Source organism: Tachypleus tridentatus, chromosome 7 (assembly GCF_004210375.1).
Source record: "Tachypleus tridentatus isolate NWPU-2018 chromosome 7, ASM421037v1, whole genome shotgun sequence".
Taxonomy (NCBI): domain Eukaryota; kingdom Metazoa; phylum Arthropoda; class Merostomata; order Xiphosura; family Limulidae; genus Tachypleus; species Tachypleus tridentatus.
The window spans coordinates 32,543,275-32,562,117 of record NC_134831.1 but is presented as its reverse complement, the minus strand read 5'-3'; the positions used below and the strand labels follow the sequence as shown (position 1 = coordinate 32,562,117).

The following is an 18,843-nucleotide window of genomic DNA, read 5'->3' as shown; positions in this document are numbered from 1 at the left end:
ACATTTTCTCTTCTCGTTTCTATTAACAGACTGATCTTCATCTTTTTGTGCTATAAGTGAATATTTAATTTTTTTTTCTGTCATCTTTATTTGCATGGCCTTCTGTGTTCACTGATTTTACTGTTTTACATCCACAACAATTGCACTTCCAAATAATGACACTACAAAAGAAAAGCGCTAATAAATAACATAGATGATTTAATTTGACTCTTATTTGTACATCAGTGTTATGTCAATTAAAAATGGAATATAAGTATAATCTAGAAATTATAATATTTAACAACGACAGCCACAGGGACGTTTTCTCCCAGTGGAACGTCAGTAAGTATATGAACATATAACACTAAAATAGGCGGGTTCAGAATAAAATGTTATAGCTTAAGAGGGATAATTTAGTAATTATTATGCTCGCTAATAAATTTCAATTTTAAGATCATATTGAAATAAACTAGAAATCATTAATTAGTTAAAGAACCCTTTTGAGTGAAAATGCCTTTTATATTTATCTCGAGTGTTTTCCAAGTACTCTAATTGTAATAGTTTAGGTTGCCCATATTTTACACGTTTCAGTTTCAAGTATTTCTACTGACACACACAGTACCTTGTTGTATTTACATATAAAAAACAGGTTGAACAATAACATACTTACAAGGAATGTTTTTCATCAGAAGAACTTGTAATATTGTAATAAGTGATCCACAATTTAAGCTTTAACTTAATCTCCACACTTAAAATACACTTTCTTGTAAACTAATGATGCTAATTTCCCCTTATATATTTCTTATTAATGCAAGCGTTTGTAACCTTTTGATTATTTATCATTCTAATTAAAAGAAAGTAACTAATATACTCTTCAAAAAAATAAACGCAAAAGACAAAATTTGAGACATATTGTTAACAAGTTTATTCCGGTTAGTTGTGTATGACATGTGTGAAACTTTGCACGTTCACTGCTGAACATCCAAAGTCTGTAAAGGCGAAGTCCATGCTCACTAGTTGACGTTTATCGTCACTCAACGTCAATAACAAGTATGTCCCCTGTGAGCATCAATAACTGCTTGGCATCTCCTGCCCATGGAAGCTATGAGATGACGAATCACATCCTGTGGAATGGCTGTCCACTCAGCCTGCAAAGCTGCTGCAAGCTGAGGTAGAATCTGCGGTTGAGGTTGTCGCCGTCGCAGACGTCGGTCCAACTCGTCCCAAAGATGTTCGATGGGGTTTAAATCTGATTATCTGGAGAGCCAGGAAAGAACGTTGATGTTGTGGTGCCTCAAGAAGACAGTGGTGAATCGGGCTGTGTGAGGCCGGGCGTTGTCATGTTGAAAAACGTTGTTGACGTTCACCATGATGGGTTGCACATGGAGCCTAATAATCTCGTCGACGGCTGCTTACGGTCTGATCGGAACTCCTACGCAGCCCTGGTATGGTTGAGGCAGTAGACGTTGCAGTGGTGGTCCTATCCCGAAGGTGACGTAACCGGATGTTGCGATCTTGTGCGGGCATGGTCACACGAGGTCTGCCAGATCGTGGACGGTCACAAGTTGATGCATGTTGTTGGTGACGATTCCATAGCCTTGTGATGGTGCTTGGGTGGACATTCACAGCTCTGGCAACATCCGATCGAGATTCGCCTGCTTCCAAGTGACCAATGGCGTTGTTGCGTTGTGGTTCAGTCAGTCTTGGCGTAACTGTATTGCGTGTCGGTGGCTTAACACTGAGCTATGGAAACCGAGAACCCGTCACTTTTATAGGGATTTTGCACATGTTGCACTTGCAGAACATGCAGATCTCTCAAACAAATTTATTGGACACGAATGTGTTTTGGCGAAAATTCCGATGTTTTCCTCCGTTTTCAAAGTGCACAACTTGTATTGTCATTTTGGGCTGACAATCAGTGCCTTAACACGTGTAACATCACATTCTCTGAGCTTGTAACGTTATTACATATATTTCTCTTTAAAATAACAAAAAATATCCCTTTTGCATTTCTTTTTCTGAAGAGTATATTTTTTTTATTTCTCAGCCCATTTAAATTCATTATTAAGTATATACACACATGGTTCAACTATTAATAACATAGAAATTATATTAAGATCTTGACAACAAAACATAAAAAAATACTCTTTTGTTCTTGCCTTTAAGAAATTAACAAAAGTGGTATTCCTACTGCAGCAGTTACCAATGGAATCGGATGTTCTAACATGGATGGTGCTGAAATGGAAAAATACAAGTTAAAAAGAAAGTTAGTTAAGTGCAATTTGTTTTTGTTATGTGATAGTATTGGAGGAGGCTACGTTTCATTTGGTATACTTACAGTGAAAATAACAAGATAACCACAGCGTTCTGAGTTACTGGAATCGAAGAAGTTCCACTCTTTATTCAAACACGTATAAGTTTAATGCACATGGATAAAACAGTACGGGTAAAGAAGTGTGAAGTATCACTTTAGATTTACTTTGTTCCTTGATAATCCAAGTAAAGATTATCATATCTTATGACAACCAAATACACTGACTGTGTTTTCATATCAAATCAGGATGATCATTTGATGCGTCACGTGTCTGACCACCATTACAGCAGATATATACATTCGTAACAAGACAAAAGGCAAAAGTAACGAGTTCTCAGACTTCCAAGGATGTATGATTGTCGACACTGACTTACTCGCAATTTGTGAACTGAATACTGTTTATATGTTTCACTATTCAAAGAGATCTGTAATCAGTGTCTAAAAGAACTACAAACGAAAGAGAATATATTGAAAAACTATCGGTAACAATTCAAAGGTAAAGTACATGGACGGACCTTTTGTTGTAAACAAATCTAAAACTCTGCTCTAGTCAACCAGTTTTTCTAAAATAGTCAAGGTTTAAATAATACAACAATACAAGGAGGAAGAAAATACTTATGGCATACAATTACAGGTCCAAAAACTTACTTCAGACAACAGAAAAGCTCAAACTGTGAACAGTGAATTAGTGGGAATGATAGTGAATCATGTTTTACCTGAGTTGCTATGAGTGGTGAAATGGTAAGAGATTTATTATTTAGAATAGAAAATAATGTCCACAATGTACTGGAATATTATAAGAGATCGGGTCTTCACACATTACTACATTTTTTACCTTCATGAATAAGGAATTGAAGAAATTTAATGGGAAGAAAGAACAACACGCGTCAACACAAACATTGTCACTGTAATATTTTTCCATCACGACATTTTGTCACCAACCTTTCCACACATATTGCCTCACGTTAAAGGTACGTTTTACGTAATCTTATATGTAGCATAACTTACTTTTCCTTGGAGAAGGAACGTATGTTTCTTCCTCCGTTCCTGGTTGACTTGGATCTAAAAAAAAAGCTTGAAATGTAAACAATGTTAACTTTGGCAATTAAAAATAAAATAATGGAAGAAGTATATAATAACTAATTTACTGCTTAGTTTGTTCAAAACAGTTTTTCCTTTTTCGATTTATTTAAAAATTAGAATTCACAAATACTGATCACACATATAAACGCTTGGAAGGAAAGCACAACTTACAACACAGGTTATTTCTCAGTATGAGTCCTTCAGGACATTGGTAGTTTTCACTAGGTTGTACGCATGCTAAAATAAAGTATAAGATGGTTCGTAGTTCAAGTATTGTTGACGTAAGAAATAATATTTTGCACTGTTTGTTTGGAATTTAGCATAAAACTACATCATGGGCTATCTATGCTCTACCCATCACGGATATCGAAACCCGGTTTCTAGCATTGGAAGCACGCAGACATTTTGCTAGTGAAATTTTTGACCTGATATGAGACTTTAGGCTCATAACAAATTATTAACTACTTTCTTCGTGAAAGCTCATAAATTGGAAATCCTGTAAGGTATAAACAAAATCTAACAAATTTAGTTGATGGCTTATCTTGCTCTTTATCTATTGTATCGTAAGTCACAGGAGGTTTCAACTCAATGTATTTTCATAATTAATGATAAATAAGGATTTACAATGTTAAAATTAAGGGTTCGATTTCCCCTCGGTAGGTTTTTTTGTTTGTTTTTTGGAATTTCGCACAAAGCTACTCGAGGGCTATCTGTGCTAGCCGTCCCTAATTTAGCAGTGTAAGACTAGAGGGAAGGCAGCTAGTCATCACCACCCACCGCCAACTCTTGGGCTACTCTTTTAGCAACGAATAGTGGGATTGACCGTCACATTATAACGCCCCCACGGCTGGGAGGGCGAGCATGTTTAGCGCGACGCGGGCCCGAACCCGCGACCCTCGGATTACGAGTCGCACGCCTTACGCGTTCGGCCATGCCAGGCTTCCTCGGTAGGTACAGTGGATATCCCTTTGTAGCTTTGCTATATGAAAAACGCAAATTTTGGTAATTAAATGCCCAGCATGGCCAGGTGTGTTAAGGTATTCGACTCGTAATCTGAGGGTCGCAGGTTCGAATCCCCATCACACCAAACATGCTCGCCCTTTCAGCCGTGGGGGTGTTATAACGTAACAGTCAATCCCACTATTCGTTGATAAAAGAGTAGCCCAAGAGTCAGCGGTAGGTGGTGATGACTAGCTGCCTTCCCTCTAGTCTTACACTGCTAAATTAGGGACGGCTAACGCAGATAGTCCTCCTGTAGTTTTGCGCAGAATTCAAAAACAAACAAACAATCAATCGTAATTTTAAAAAAATATTACATGACTGGACGGAAAATAAAGTGAAGCGTGAGAAAGAACATAAACCAAAAAAATTAAAATTATTTTCGAAATCATGTGTTTATTCTGCTTTACGGAATAGCTAGTAAACAACACGCAGTGCTGTATTTATTCTAGAAGTTTGTCTTTTTCATTAATATGTGACGTGTTTAATATTAACTTCCAACATATGAAGATGTCTACCCAGATCAGAATTAAAGATATGCTCAGTAACAGATATAGTTAATAAAATAAGCTCTTCAAACTTTTTTATTTCAAATGATAAGAATGTATTGTTTCATCGCTTGGATGTGAAAAGTGGTTAAACAATGTCTTTGAATACGAGAACTTGGCTGTGTGTTTGTAACAAAAGAAACATTTTTCTACTATAACACTGTAGCATTTTGTAATTTCAATATTTTCACAGACGATTAAAGAAATCATTCAACACTTTTGATTTTTTAAAATTATTTGTTCTATTACTTGTAAAGAAAACAACAAAACCTTTCTAATTTCTAACATAAGGTTATCTCGTTTTCTGACTTCACGGAATGTCTAATTTCATTAATTGTGTAATGCTATTGATAAAAATTTATTCATATCTATGTATGTATTTAGTTATTGGATATAATAATAATAAACCAAAAATTATTTCGTAATGATAAATTTATATCTGCAGACAAGTTTGATTTTCAACATTTTAACACCTCAGGCTTAACGCGGAAACAATGACGGTGAGCTGTATGAAGGTAGTTGGAAAGATGATTTCATGGATTTTGGAAAATTAATGTACAATCATTAAATACATATCGAACTTATAACACTTTACATAAATTGCAGTAAAAATGGATGGAATCCGATTCATAATTTAAAGTTTTTTTTAACTTCTAAACACTACCAAAATCGATTCTTATAAGCATTTACCTTCCAAGAAATGAGTGATGAAAATTGGTTTGTGTGCTTTTATCTCCCAGTTTCTTGAGTATTCAATAACGCACTTATAAACACCGGTATCAGAAAAATCAAATTTATAAATCATTAAATCACCCGTGGCTTTGTTTACCCGAATTTTATCATCATCTGTTGCTATTCCACCGTATGGGCCAAACCAATAATACTTGAAAACATCAAAGGTATAACTTTTGACCCTATAGCTGTCAGGGACACACGGAATCACTTGTGGGGCGCCAAGTATAATACTTTCAGGTTTAAGTTTTATGTGTCCAGGCATTGCGATTATTACAGCATATAATGCTATGAAAATTAATGTTTTCAAAAAGAACTTCATCATCTCTATATCTTAAAGTTTGCTTGCAGTAGTAACTGGAACGTTTTATAAAATGTCTCCTAATTTTCTGTGTTGCTAAGACACTGTTTCATTGTTAATAATTATAAATATTGTAAGCGCGTGTGTTTATAATGCTTAGAGGCAACAAAGATAAACCACAAACAATATATCATAAAAGTTACGGAGTAACGGATTAAACGCTAAAAGCTGACAAAGTACAGAAACTAAAAGGTGTAAAATTTATGATGAGGCTACAGAAACCACAATTCCATTTTTAAACAGCTTTGATTTGAAGTTAAAATATACAAATTCAAAAATGTGTGAAAAAAACTTCTAATATTTACGTTATTTTTATTACAAAATAAGATATTGTTGTTTCACAATAATACTTGCTAAATAATCACAATTATTGTGAAAATAGTTTAAACAACTCGCCTGGCAGGTAAATTACGTAACTTAAAAACAAACAAAAACAAAAATGGACTATGTGACAAATTATAGTTTGTTTCTTCTAAACAACACTTTAGGCAAAAGTCCTTCGTCTGTTACAAGTGTATCATACAAGGTTCCATATACAATAGTCATTCAGTTCAACAGCAAAACATTGGCTTGAATTATAGTGCATAAAACTACAAATTTTGGAGTTATTTTTTTCGCGTATTACAGAGTACGATTATATGGAATCTTATAGTATAGTACTACATTTATTATTTATATACTGGTACAAATATTTATGAAGGTATTCAGTTCCGCTTCTATTAAAACCAGTTGTGTGTTTGCTGATGAGTCCTAAAATTTTTAATTTGTTGTGACTAATTTAATCTCTCTTTAAGTTGTTCCTATCGTCGTTGGTTTAGCGTAAAGCTACAGAATGGGCTTTACACTCTCTGAATAGGAAATCAAAACCAAGATTTTATGGTTGTGACTTTGTCAACTTACTGTTTACCTACTTGAGGAACCTATATCAATAATGAGTTATCGAATATGTTAACTTCAAATTTACCTGACTGCATTAAACTTCCACATGGGTAAATACGTTATATAAAAACAAATTTGAATACGTAAGCCAGCTCACAACGTCTGAGAAAATTTCAATTTACTTCAGGCAACTGGAAAGAAATCCTATACCCTACGTCCCACTTCTTTATTATAGTAAAATTACAGAACATGACGTCAGAGTGACATGTTTTGATACGTTTTAATCACTTTCATTTATGATAAGTATACAGAGGTAAAAGTCATTTTACTACGCCTATGTTTATATATTATATCAAAAACTGATTTGCATTATAACGGACTGTTTCTATGTGATAACGTAGGCAGTTTTTAACTACTACACAGAGGAAGATACTGCTTGGGCAAAGGTTTAAAAACACATTAAAATTAGGTCATACAAATAATATTTTACCACTATTCGTTGGTAAAATAGTAGCCCAAGAGTTGGCGGTGGGTGGTGATGACTAGCTGCTTTCCCTCTAGTCTTACACTGCTAAATTTGGGACTGCTAGCGCAGATAACCCTCGTGTAGTTTTGCGCGAAATTCCAAACCAAACAAACAAAAACAAACAATTTATATAATTTTTAATACATCACATATATAAATACACAGAAAATATGATTAATAAAAAACAACATTAGAGGAGACGTCTATGAAGAATAACTAAAAAATGGTGTTTAAACGAAGATCTTTGTAATGTTCAGGTACAGTTTCAAACGTTCTTTCGATTACGATATGGTAAGATTGTCAGGAATATCCTGTTAATTTTTATTATTAATTTGTTCACTTCTGTAATGTCTTCCTGTTTGACGTTCACGCCATCTACTCCTAAATTTTCATCTCCTGTTTTCTTCAATCCAGGTTGTAAAGTTATGGTGTTAAGGTCTCTCATTTGAGACACGAAGATTCCTGAAACTATCAAAATGATCACGTTTTAGATCTCTTTAACTAATTTAAATCTTTCTTAAATCAATATATCTTACTTTCATTAATAATTCGACAGTTTTTTTTAAGAATAATATACAAGATACTTAGAAGCTGATTAATAGCTGTCTTTATACTTTTTACCCTGAAACAAATTCAAGTATGTATGTTGCTTTTGACATGTGACCATTTTTATCACAACTGATGTAATCAGACTTAACTATTCATTTACTATTTTGTTTTTTGTTTGCACGTTTTTTCTTCTTACTGAACTGAATCAACTTTAAATTTATAATTATAGTGCGTATAACATTTAGAGGTTTCTAAACTTTAAAATAAAAAAGTTATGATTATAATACCATCCTGGTCTTAACAGTGTATTTTTGTATTTAGGAACGTGTGTTCAAAATTATAGCCACTTGTATGTTGATTTAAAGCTTCTAAAATTGTAAAAAATGATTTTATTATACCTATTTTAATAGGTTATTTCAGCATTTCGTTCTGTTATGAATTCAAATGTATCATAATTTGGCTGTTATTAGTTACATAGATTGGATCTGTGTAAAGATTTTGAAGTATATTCATGAATCAAGTTATGTTTTCCAAACTCTTAAGGTACATGACATTTGGAATGTGTACTACACAATTTAAAACTAGGCTTTTGGATAGTGTGGCAAGTTTAAGATCAGTTTCAAATTAGTTTTGATACACGACTAAAGATACAGGTGTGTAAGAACAAATGTTAGAAATATGTTCAAGTCTGTCTTTTAGCTGAGTTTCAGGGTTAATTAAATCTAAATTGTGAAAGATTATGATTAAAATATTCATACTTAACACTTCAGATTAAGACAGTTTTTGTTTTCAAGAGCTGTAAGAAACATGTAGATGTACTGTGATCAGTTGAACCTCCAATTTTGGATGTGTTTTGAAAATCTTTTTCTCTTGTTAGGTGGAACCCCTGAGAGTACACCATAAATATTTTGAAAAGTATTTGTCTTCAACATAGATGCAACTCTGAAGAAACAATTACTTGCAAGTGCCTCAGTGTTTTAGGTTTTATGCAACCTAGTACATTATTTTGGGACCAACTATTGAGTTTATAGGAATCCATAGACCCACCATACTTCCAGTGTTTTATGGCCACTTAACACTGATGTATTTCAATAGCCTTTTACATATCCTTTGATATTTTTCTCTTCTCCTTTCTCACATTAAGTCGCATGATAGTTCTAGCTCAAAAGCTATGACATAGGACATTTCTCATATCTATGATTAAAATTTTAACTACAAAATGAAATTCAGATAAATTCTTATCTCTATCACAGTCTTCTCCTGTATGAAAGATTTGTACCTTTTACACAGGAAATGTCTGTCATACTCTGCTCTCTTGGATCTCAATTTTCTCATACTTGCCTTCTCATGAGTGATTGCCATCATTTGGTTATTGATCAATTGAGAACTACATTTATCAAATACATAAAAAACCAGTTGTCTATGTTCTAGTAAGTAGTTGTACAGAAAAAAAGTTTTGGTTGTGGGATCTAGTCAGTTGTTCAAAATGAGTGATATTGGCTAATGGCTTGAGTGGCTTTGACAGAACAAAAAGCGAGCAAGTTTTGTGACAATATTTTGTTCATCTGGATAAGTGAAATAATTGGAAATGATAATTTTGATTAGTTTCCTGATAATTGATATAACTGAAATTTCTATTAACTGAATGTTGGAATAATAAAATCAGTAATAATTGGAAATACTAATTTTAAGTTCACCTGCCAATCAGTGTAGGAGCATGAGAGAGAGATCAACAAACACAAATAGGTCAGTAACTTTGTAGTTCATCATGAGACTAGTTAAAATGTTTTTGTATAAGTGTTTATTTAAAGACTATTTTCATGTGATGTTAACTTGAATTTATTATTAATATTTCACTCTTCTATTTGCTCTACCACCATTAAGTGCTTTCATTTATAAATCTTCCAATATTGTTAGTGTAAGTTTTTCATTTTCTGTTTCCAATCATTTACACAAATACATACACAATGTTATTTCACAATTTGTATCATATTCTTAGAAAAGTGTACCAGTTCACTTCTTGAATACTGGATTATAATCTCTGTGTGGAACAGACACGGTAGTGATAGCAGAAGAGCAGACGGACTTTTCTGTGGTGTCAGCGAGTTCATTCCAGTAAATACCAACGTGGCCTGGTATCCAGAAAAAACTGGATAGAAATGGAAGATGAAGAGAAACGGGCCAGTCAGGTTTGAATATTGATGAGAACATGGTGAGAACTAACATGAAGTGATTCCAGCACCAATAGAGAGCTAAGAGAGTCGGTATAAATAGTACAATTAGTGTACAGTATAGCCTCTATGTGATACAGGGCAAGAGAAATGGTGTAGAACTCAGCAGTGAACACAGAAACTGCAGAAACCACAATCAATCCTGGCAGAGCCCACAATCATCTGATTTTGAACCATTCTTATAAATAGGAATGGAAAGATTGTTCCGAAGATGTTCAGCAAACAGAAGACAGAACTTCCAGTCAGGAGTAACTGCTTTCCTCAGATGGCTCAAAGAAAGGTCACAGGTGAGGATGGTGATAAGCCATGGTGGGACTGACTGACCAGTGGAGACAGCAATGTTTTCTAAGGACAGGCTCAATTCAGCCACCAGTGCTTGGACAGGAAGACCAAAAGGAAGCATGGCAGACCATCTATTCTGAAAAAAAAACACTGCACACCAAGGAAGAAAGACACACCCCCAGAGGGGGGATACTGTGGTGTGGATCAAAGTTTTGAAGTATAAAGTAAAGAAAGTTGAAAACAGCAGAGATGAAGAGGAGGTGTGTGAGACTCAGTGTACAAACTCTGGACTGGAGAAGTGTGGAAAATCCCCCTGCACAGCTGAAGCCACAGATGGTGAATGGGGTCCAACAATTTTAACTCTGAGGACCTGGCAGAACCTTAGACCACTTTGTAATGAATGAGGGGTAGCTCCAAAAACAAACCACCTCCAAGATCTGTGATAGCCAGCCCTTACGATGGGGAAAAAAACCAAGAAAGGTTTAACATTTTCCTTACTTGAAAATGTATTTCCAACAGATATATCTCTACACATACAATAGTTATTTCTCATGCACCCACTGTTGAGAACTTGCACACACAATCTTGAACTATGTTCCACCTAAATCACATTTTAATGTGAGCTTCACTAGAACATGAGGTAATCATCATTTAAAAATAACCACCTGCCAATAAAAGAGCAACATATAATCGATCTACAGTAGATTCCCATCAACACTTGCATTCACTATTAACTTCATTCATAGATGAGACAGGAATAATGTAAACCAATAATGTAGAGAAAAGGTTGGGAAGGTGTTCAGTGAAGTATGTATCTGAAACACATTCTCAAGCAAGGAAAATACTATCTTCTGAAATAATTTAATTAATTCTCTTCACACAGTAGCCAGAATTCTACATTCACACAGTGGAGAGGCCTATGCAAAGGAGAAAACCTAAATGAGTTCCCTTCTCCAAATGCAGTAGAAAGGAAAAGCCCACAGAACATCACACCTGTTAGTGAGGGCATACTATGATAGAAGGGCAACACTTGTGGGACAGTGCTTTCTTCTAAGGCAGGGTTTACTTTTTTTCTAGACGGAAGTACGAAAGGAGGAAAACAAAGATTAGCTAATTTTTCTCAGGGGTAGGTAGAAAATTATATGATCAACTGATCTTTTCACACAACAGATTGGATGAACATAAAATGTAGTACATATTAGCTCAATGATCAAACATACATTTTGGTATGTTTTCTACTGTGCAATTTAATCACTATACATACAGGAGACTAAGGTCCCTTCCTGATTCCAAAGGAGAACACTTTAGCCCATCCTGATGACAAAAACCAGTGGAAAATCAGTCCTATGGGTGACCTGTACTATAATAACATGGATACTTCTGCCCTACTTCCTAATGCATTGTGCTGACCACTCTGACTTTTTCTGGAGGGATTCAATAACTGCAAAGAAACTCTCCCAGTTAACCACCCTAGTAGTTATATATAATATGGGAATGGTGAAGGTCTCTTGTTCTCTTTTACACCATGGTGAGCAAAAGATGTTGAGGATAATCCATAAAAGTACCTGGACTCAGATTTAACCACTGTAACAGTCTTTTACTGGAAAAAGTACAACAGAATATCATGAAATCTATTTTATAAAGCCAGCATACATAAGCTATGAAAGTGAACAGGCACTTCCTTGGTACTAGATTTTTTCAATGTACTCCTTGGCAAGCACAGTCTAGATGAGGGATTAGCATTTTTTTACTTGAAATATCCACATGCCTCCCAGATCCACATAGCATTAGCATGCTGATTGTACTTTGCACAGTATGTGTTGACTTGTGATCTTGTAAATCAGAAACTCCTGTCACACACATTCTGCATATGGGTCTGCTTAATGTCAAAAATTGGTTAGTGGACTGAAGAAGACCAATTGAAAGGAAAAATATATGAATATTTTAAAACAAGTAGACTGTGTACTGTTTGTTTACTGTTAAAATTTATCACCAACAATTCACAGACTCCTATTGTAAAGGATTCAGCCCACACATAAAACCTCACAGTGATCTCTAAACTGAATAAGAAAAAAATCAGGTGAATGGGGCTCATACAGTAAAGAAGCTTGTGAGTCAGCAAAATATCACCACAGGAAGAGAAAACAAAATATAGAAACCCATGGAATCCAAGCAGTGAACAATGAAAGTGAGACTACCTGGTCCACATTGAAAAGTATGTATATATACAGTCATAAACTATAGCAGTTTGTAAAACAATTTTTAAAATATTTTTAGCATAATATTTTTACAATTTGAGTTATCTATAATTATATAAGATAATGTGTACACTCTTGCATAATTTAAAAGGTAATTGTTTTTAAACATTTAATTATTTTCCTACTGTAAATTGTTGTTTTGTTTTTGAATTTCGCGAAAAGCTACTCTAGGGCTACCTGCGCTAGTTGTCCCTAATTTAAGACTAGAGGGAAGGTTGCTAGTCATCACCACCCACTGCCAACTCTTGAGCTACTCTTTTACCAACGTATAGTTGGATAGACCGTCACATTATAACGCCTCCACGGCTAAAAGGTCAAGCATGTTTGGTAAAAGACTAACCTAGGGTTGGCAATAGGTAGTGTTAAGTCGTTGCTCTTCCGAGACCCTCAGATTACAAGTCACATGCCTTAACCCACCTGGCCATCCCGGGCTGCCAACTGTAAATAATATGATATGATGGTGGATTTGTTAATGTATCTTTGTATGCATTGGAGCCTTCTTAACCATAAAATATTGTTTTTACTGGAAAATACCCCTGTTTTACAGGTAAATATCAGCTATTCTCTTTGAAATTAAACATCTGTTTTCAATTTTCTAACTTTGAACTTCATACAACTTTTGAACCACTTACTTAATCAAATGAGATTCTGGTTCTTATTCCATAGTATCAACTATTATTTGTATCTTGATAATATTATTGCAAATGTTAACAACAAAGACACCATATGTAAGTGTGATTTGAATCCCATTGGAAAATAATGGTGGTGTAAAGGTTTAAAATTATTTAAGTATGATTATTTACACACATTGAAAAACCTTCAGTAGTCTAATGTATTTGACTGTGGTGAAACAAGCTAAAAGAATTAGGAATTTTTTTTTTTAGAGAAATTTATAATTTGAAAATAAGAAGGCTATTTTAACCTTGATATAAGATTTTGATGTGGGCTACCATTGCATTTAATAGCTATTAAGGCTCACTGGCATACAACAACTACAGTAGTGGTTGGAATACTATTGATGCAAGTAGTTTGTTATAACAACAGTTTTTATAATATGAAGTTTGTGAATGCTGACTTAGAAAAGGCATTCACTCCATAACAGCTGTTATACAAGTGTTCATTGTCTGTTCCCTAGTAGGAGAGAGGTAAGTGTTTGAATTTACAATGCTAAAATCAGGTCTTTGATTCCCCTTGGTGGACACAGTAGATGGTCTGATGCTGCTTTGCTGTAACAGAACAAACACATTCTGTCTAATGTGAACAGAATATTATCCACCATCCATTCACCATATTGTCTGACTGAAATTATATATGAATGAAATCATTAGATCATTAATGCATGTAATAAACCTTTGAAGCCCAAAGTACATGCAGTTTTTATATTAATTAATGCATTCAGAGGTATTTTATGTTTCTAGCTTGTTACATTACATTCTTAAAGTATATTTGCAATTTTTCTTTATTTTGTTTCACACAACTATTTAAAAGTTATTATATTTTATCAGAATATGTCACTTTTATGACTGAACCTTTTTATATTTATTATTCAGGTAAAATAATAACATTTGGTCAATCTACAATCTCTTAAAGCTGAAAAAAAATTATATCTGAGACAGCTCATATCCTTATGTTTTCATTATCAACTTTGAGGGTTATTTTTAGGAGTCACAAGACAATGGAAAAATTCCATACATATAAAAATTTAGTCATGTGTTCATGTACTATGTGGCAGTGGTAGTGGATTTATCAAGTGGAAGCTGACATTAATCTCTCCATAGAGAGCCATTGTATGGGTTTTCTCTACATAAAAACACAGCTGGCCACTGTACAATGTTTTATCTGATTAGACAGGACTTAGTGTACAAACAGTGCTGGTATGTATTTTTTTTTTTCTGGTCATAATCAGCTGTGTTTTTTGAGTAGTTGTGATACATGCTTTATTACATAGTGGGGTTTAACTACATTGCTTTAGTGATTATGTTGTGAATTTCATTTCCTGAAAAAAGGTAATTATAGCCTTTAGGTGTTGATGATCTTCCTTATCTGGTAAAACATAACAGAAGTGATCATGTTGTATATTTTGTTATTCAGTGAGGTATGAATTTAGTGCATTATGTAGTCATAGAATTTGATTTTGGACCTTTTGAGATGTAAATGCAGTGTTTTGTTATCATGAAAATTCTAGTCAAAAATAGTAATATCTAGATGTTTTCAAACATTTGTTAACTTTTCATAAGTCTATACAATCATTGTCTTCAGAAATTTTTACTCATGAAAAAATCTAAAGGAACTCAACACTAAGTTTTTATGCCCCTGTAAAAGTGTTTTATGTGCATAACATCAAGGTCATAAAAGCAAGAACTTGTTTATCCTTTTTAATACTACAAAAAAAAATGGATATAAACATTTGATAATTTTTTAGATTTTGTAATGTCATTAAAAATTTTAATTACTTTTCCATTATCTACAGTTTTTACCCTCTTGTAAATTACAAAAAAACAAAACAATGTGCTCATTACCTTTGAAGGAGTTTCAAAATGACAGGGTTTATAATTCTGTTGTTTTCTGACAATAATTATATTTGCTCAGGCTTCAAGCTAAGAAGTGATGCATTAAAGTAATTTTGATTCTCCTTTATTATGTTTATAAAGAATTCTTGATTATGAGTTTCAATAAAAATTGCTAGGTTTATCAGCAGCTTTACTTAAAACCTCTAGATACCTACCTTGTAGTTTAATATTGGAAAATGTCACTACCACAGCAACTTCTTGGATATAAAATATGGCAATTCTCAGTCAGGTCTTCAAAGAAATCTATGCAGTCTTGATGACATTCCATAAGCCCTGACATAATGTGATTGGGATTAACCTGTTACCGCTTGCTCGTAATATCAGCAGTAGGGTATCACAGAGATTTATTGTTCTTACCATACATACACAGTAAATGCCACTGAAATAATGGGCTTTATGTAATTTCAGATGACTGTACCTATTTGAGCAGCTGTTTTATACAGGGTGAAATTCTAATGTAGGGTTAAGAACGTAAAAGAACAGACCAACATTTACTATTATGGAGTATATATATAGCTGCAAATCTACAGTATGAATTAACTGAGTCTGACATATTATAAATGATCAAGTCTGATTGTAAGCACTTGCCTGTAATGGCAGATTCATTGCTTATGACTTTAACCCTCTGCCTCTAGAAATATTTCTTGAGATGTCTCTGAACCAAATAGTTTAGAAATAGTAGATATTATATTTTTACATAAAAACATTGGATGAATTTTTATTTCTTAAAAAGTTACAGAAGTTGCTGTTTAAGAGATGTTTTCTTGTAGGAAAGACAAATAGAAAGTTCACTAGCATAAGTTTCAGTATTAAATGATAAAGATAAAAAACAAACAAACATGCCAATCAGGTACATATTATAATGATGTAAGGAAAACACTAGGTAAAAAAATTAAGTAAAGAAAAAACAAAATATAGGAGTTTGAGAGTGTTTACAATAGGATAACTTATTGTTTAATTTTAAAAGTATAATAAAGAGAACAGACTAATAAATTCATTATTATACTGATAAATTGGAATAGCTGATGCAGCTCACTTACCATTTCAAACAATACAATAGTTTTCTTCCACTAGATGGTTGGTGTTTAACCTTCCAGTCCTCTTTACTTCAAGATTGATATCTGTAATGCTAAATATTTAGCTCTTCAAAGTAGTGCATCTTTCTTCTTGATCATTTAGTGAAAGTGTGAACAAAGAAAGCAGGCTCATATCAAGAATTTCAACTTACATTCTTTGTCCAGTGAATAAGGTCACCTCATTACCTTTGTTCATTAACAGCATTGGTCATCAGACATTTTCAGTCATTATCATACTTGGTCAACCAGGAATATTTTAGTTGTAACCCAGTTAACCTGGATTCTATATACAATACTAAAACATACCTAGGAGTGGAAGAGAACAGAGGATAAAACAACTAAAATAAGGCACAGTTAATAAATTTCTGGACCTCATATTGCATTCAAGACATTGTAAAAATCAAGTAAGTAAGATTGAGGCATAATTGTTAGTGTTTCTAAGGTCTTCTAGACAATATATGTGTCACAGAACATGGTGTTGCATAATATTATGCAGCGAGAATGAGGGACAGCACACAGATATACTGGATTGATAAGATGTATGGATGGGTAGGGACTTATGGGCCACCCTGTAGAGTGAGACAAATACTATCTATTTGTATTATATTTGATACCTTATGTAATGTTTTAATTGGAACTGTTTCTTTTAACCTACCATATGGTCCTTAGTTTAATTATTTTTGTATACATAAACACTGCATGCAAAATCTTCTGGTAAATGGCTATGTTAGATTGTGGTTTTCATTATACATGAGTCATGGTGCACTAATTGATAGTTCAGACATTTAACCAGTTTCATGTCAGTGGTTAACACACAAAATGTTGCTTTCCCTTGGATATTGTAAATGGAGAACTTGAATAGATTTACCTGTTTCAGCATGGGTCTGTTTGACTGCTGACATGACATCTTTGTCTTTACTCGCTTACACTTTTGATACTAATGACTTTTAATGTAGTATACATATCTTTAAAACAAATGACAGACTTTCAGTGAATGTTATAAGTGTTTCACATTAAAAAAATTATTTTTAGTGAAGTGTTTTTAATAAAGTAAAAAACAATTTTTCTGTGAATATATTGAGTACTTTTGTCACTAATTTCTGTGGAAAGTAATTTACATCTTAAGACTAAAAATAACCTTCATCTAAAAATGTCAAATTTTATTTGCTTTGTCTTATATACAATTGTTTGTTTTTAGTAAAACTTTATATTTTATATGTTGTTTTCTTTATACAATGTTGGTCAATTTGACCTACCTCCTGACCACCAAAAATTAGAAAACAAGAAAAATTGTAATAATTAAAGGAAGTTATCTACCTTCTAATATTATTATTGAATACTCATGGAAAACTTGTTTACATGTAATACTTTTGTGGTGATTGTGTATAAAGATATCTACTTTGTTAGCCCTTTGACATCCTGTTGCTTAAGGTGTGCATGTCACAATGTTTTACAAAGTTACGTTTAAAGTTTAAATCAAAGACTTTATTGTCAATATACACAGATAAATTTGGTATAAAAACATAGTTTGTGAACACAATTTTAATATTGTATTTGTTTAAAGTTCTTATTCTTAAAAATAAATAATTATAAAATCTTGAATCTTTCCTGGTATTAGAATTGTGACATTTGATCTCTAAGTTCTTCCTCTTCTCTAATTTATTGAACACCCCTCCAAGAAATAAGAAATGTCACATAGACTTCTAATTATAATATAGACCAAGTTTACTTTTATATCTCCCATTGTTATTTTCCTACAAACCACAAACTAGATAATCAGACCCACCTATCGCATTCCATCTTTCACAAATACCAATAGTTCTCTTTAATGTTTCATACAATATTATTGACACCCAATAGAAAGCTAAAGTTTTAATCTATCTAATGATGATGTTGTTTTCTTTACACGGCACTGTCTGTTTTGTCGTTTGAAATTGTAGAGTTTAGCTGAATTTCTTTAAGGATATTATTATACAGTTAGAAAGCCAGATAATTATGATAATTATAGGACTGTTTTCTGTGTGTTATTCTTCTGTGTTCTTATTTGCATTAATTGTTGTATCAATACCATTAATATGTAAAAAATATAAAGTTTTATGACAAATAAAATAAGAATGAAGAAAAGACCAAGGCATGTACTTTATTTCATGCTTTTAATGTTTTTTCTTTATTATTATAACAGTAAGTAAAATGTAAAAATAGAAACTTATGAGATAAAGTAAAGAATAAAAGAAATTCTTCTTAACAGAGTATGTTTGTGAGCAGCTCATGGATTATATAATTTGATATGTTAATGTTCATTGCATATCTGTTCAGGGATTTACAACTTGTGTGGTATAATTATTAGTTACACAACATTCAAGGTACAATAAGCAATAAAATATAAGCATCTCTGTACTGTTACAAGCTATAAGGTATTTAAAATAAACAGTTCTAGTACCTTGTTACAACTTTAT

At 33.1% G+C, this 18,843-nt stretch overlaps 1 protein-coding gene across 4 annotated transcripts in view; it reads left to right on the top strand.

Moving 5' to 3' along the window:
• Positions 1 to 7,825: 7,825 nt before the first annotated feature.
• The window catches only part of LOC143255381 (uncharacterized), a 28,482-nt gene continuing 17,464 nt past the window's right edge, over positions 7,826 to 18,843 (top strand). For 2 of the 4 annotated variants that reach the window (XM_076510950.1, XM_076510949.1), the window contains exons 1-2: positions 7,826 to 8,058; positions 8,848 to 12,698. The gene's annotated coding sequence lies outside the window, so the exon portion shown is untranslated. The remainder of the gene's footprint in view (positions 8,059 to 8,847; positions 12,699 to 18,843) is intronic. The other 2 variants (XM_076510948.1, XM_076510947.1) reach the window with 2 other exon arrangements.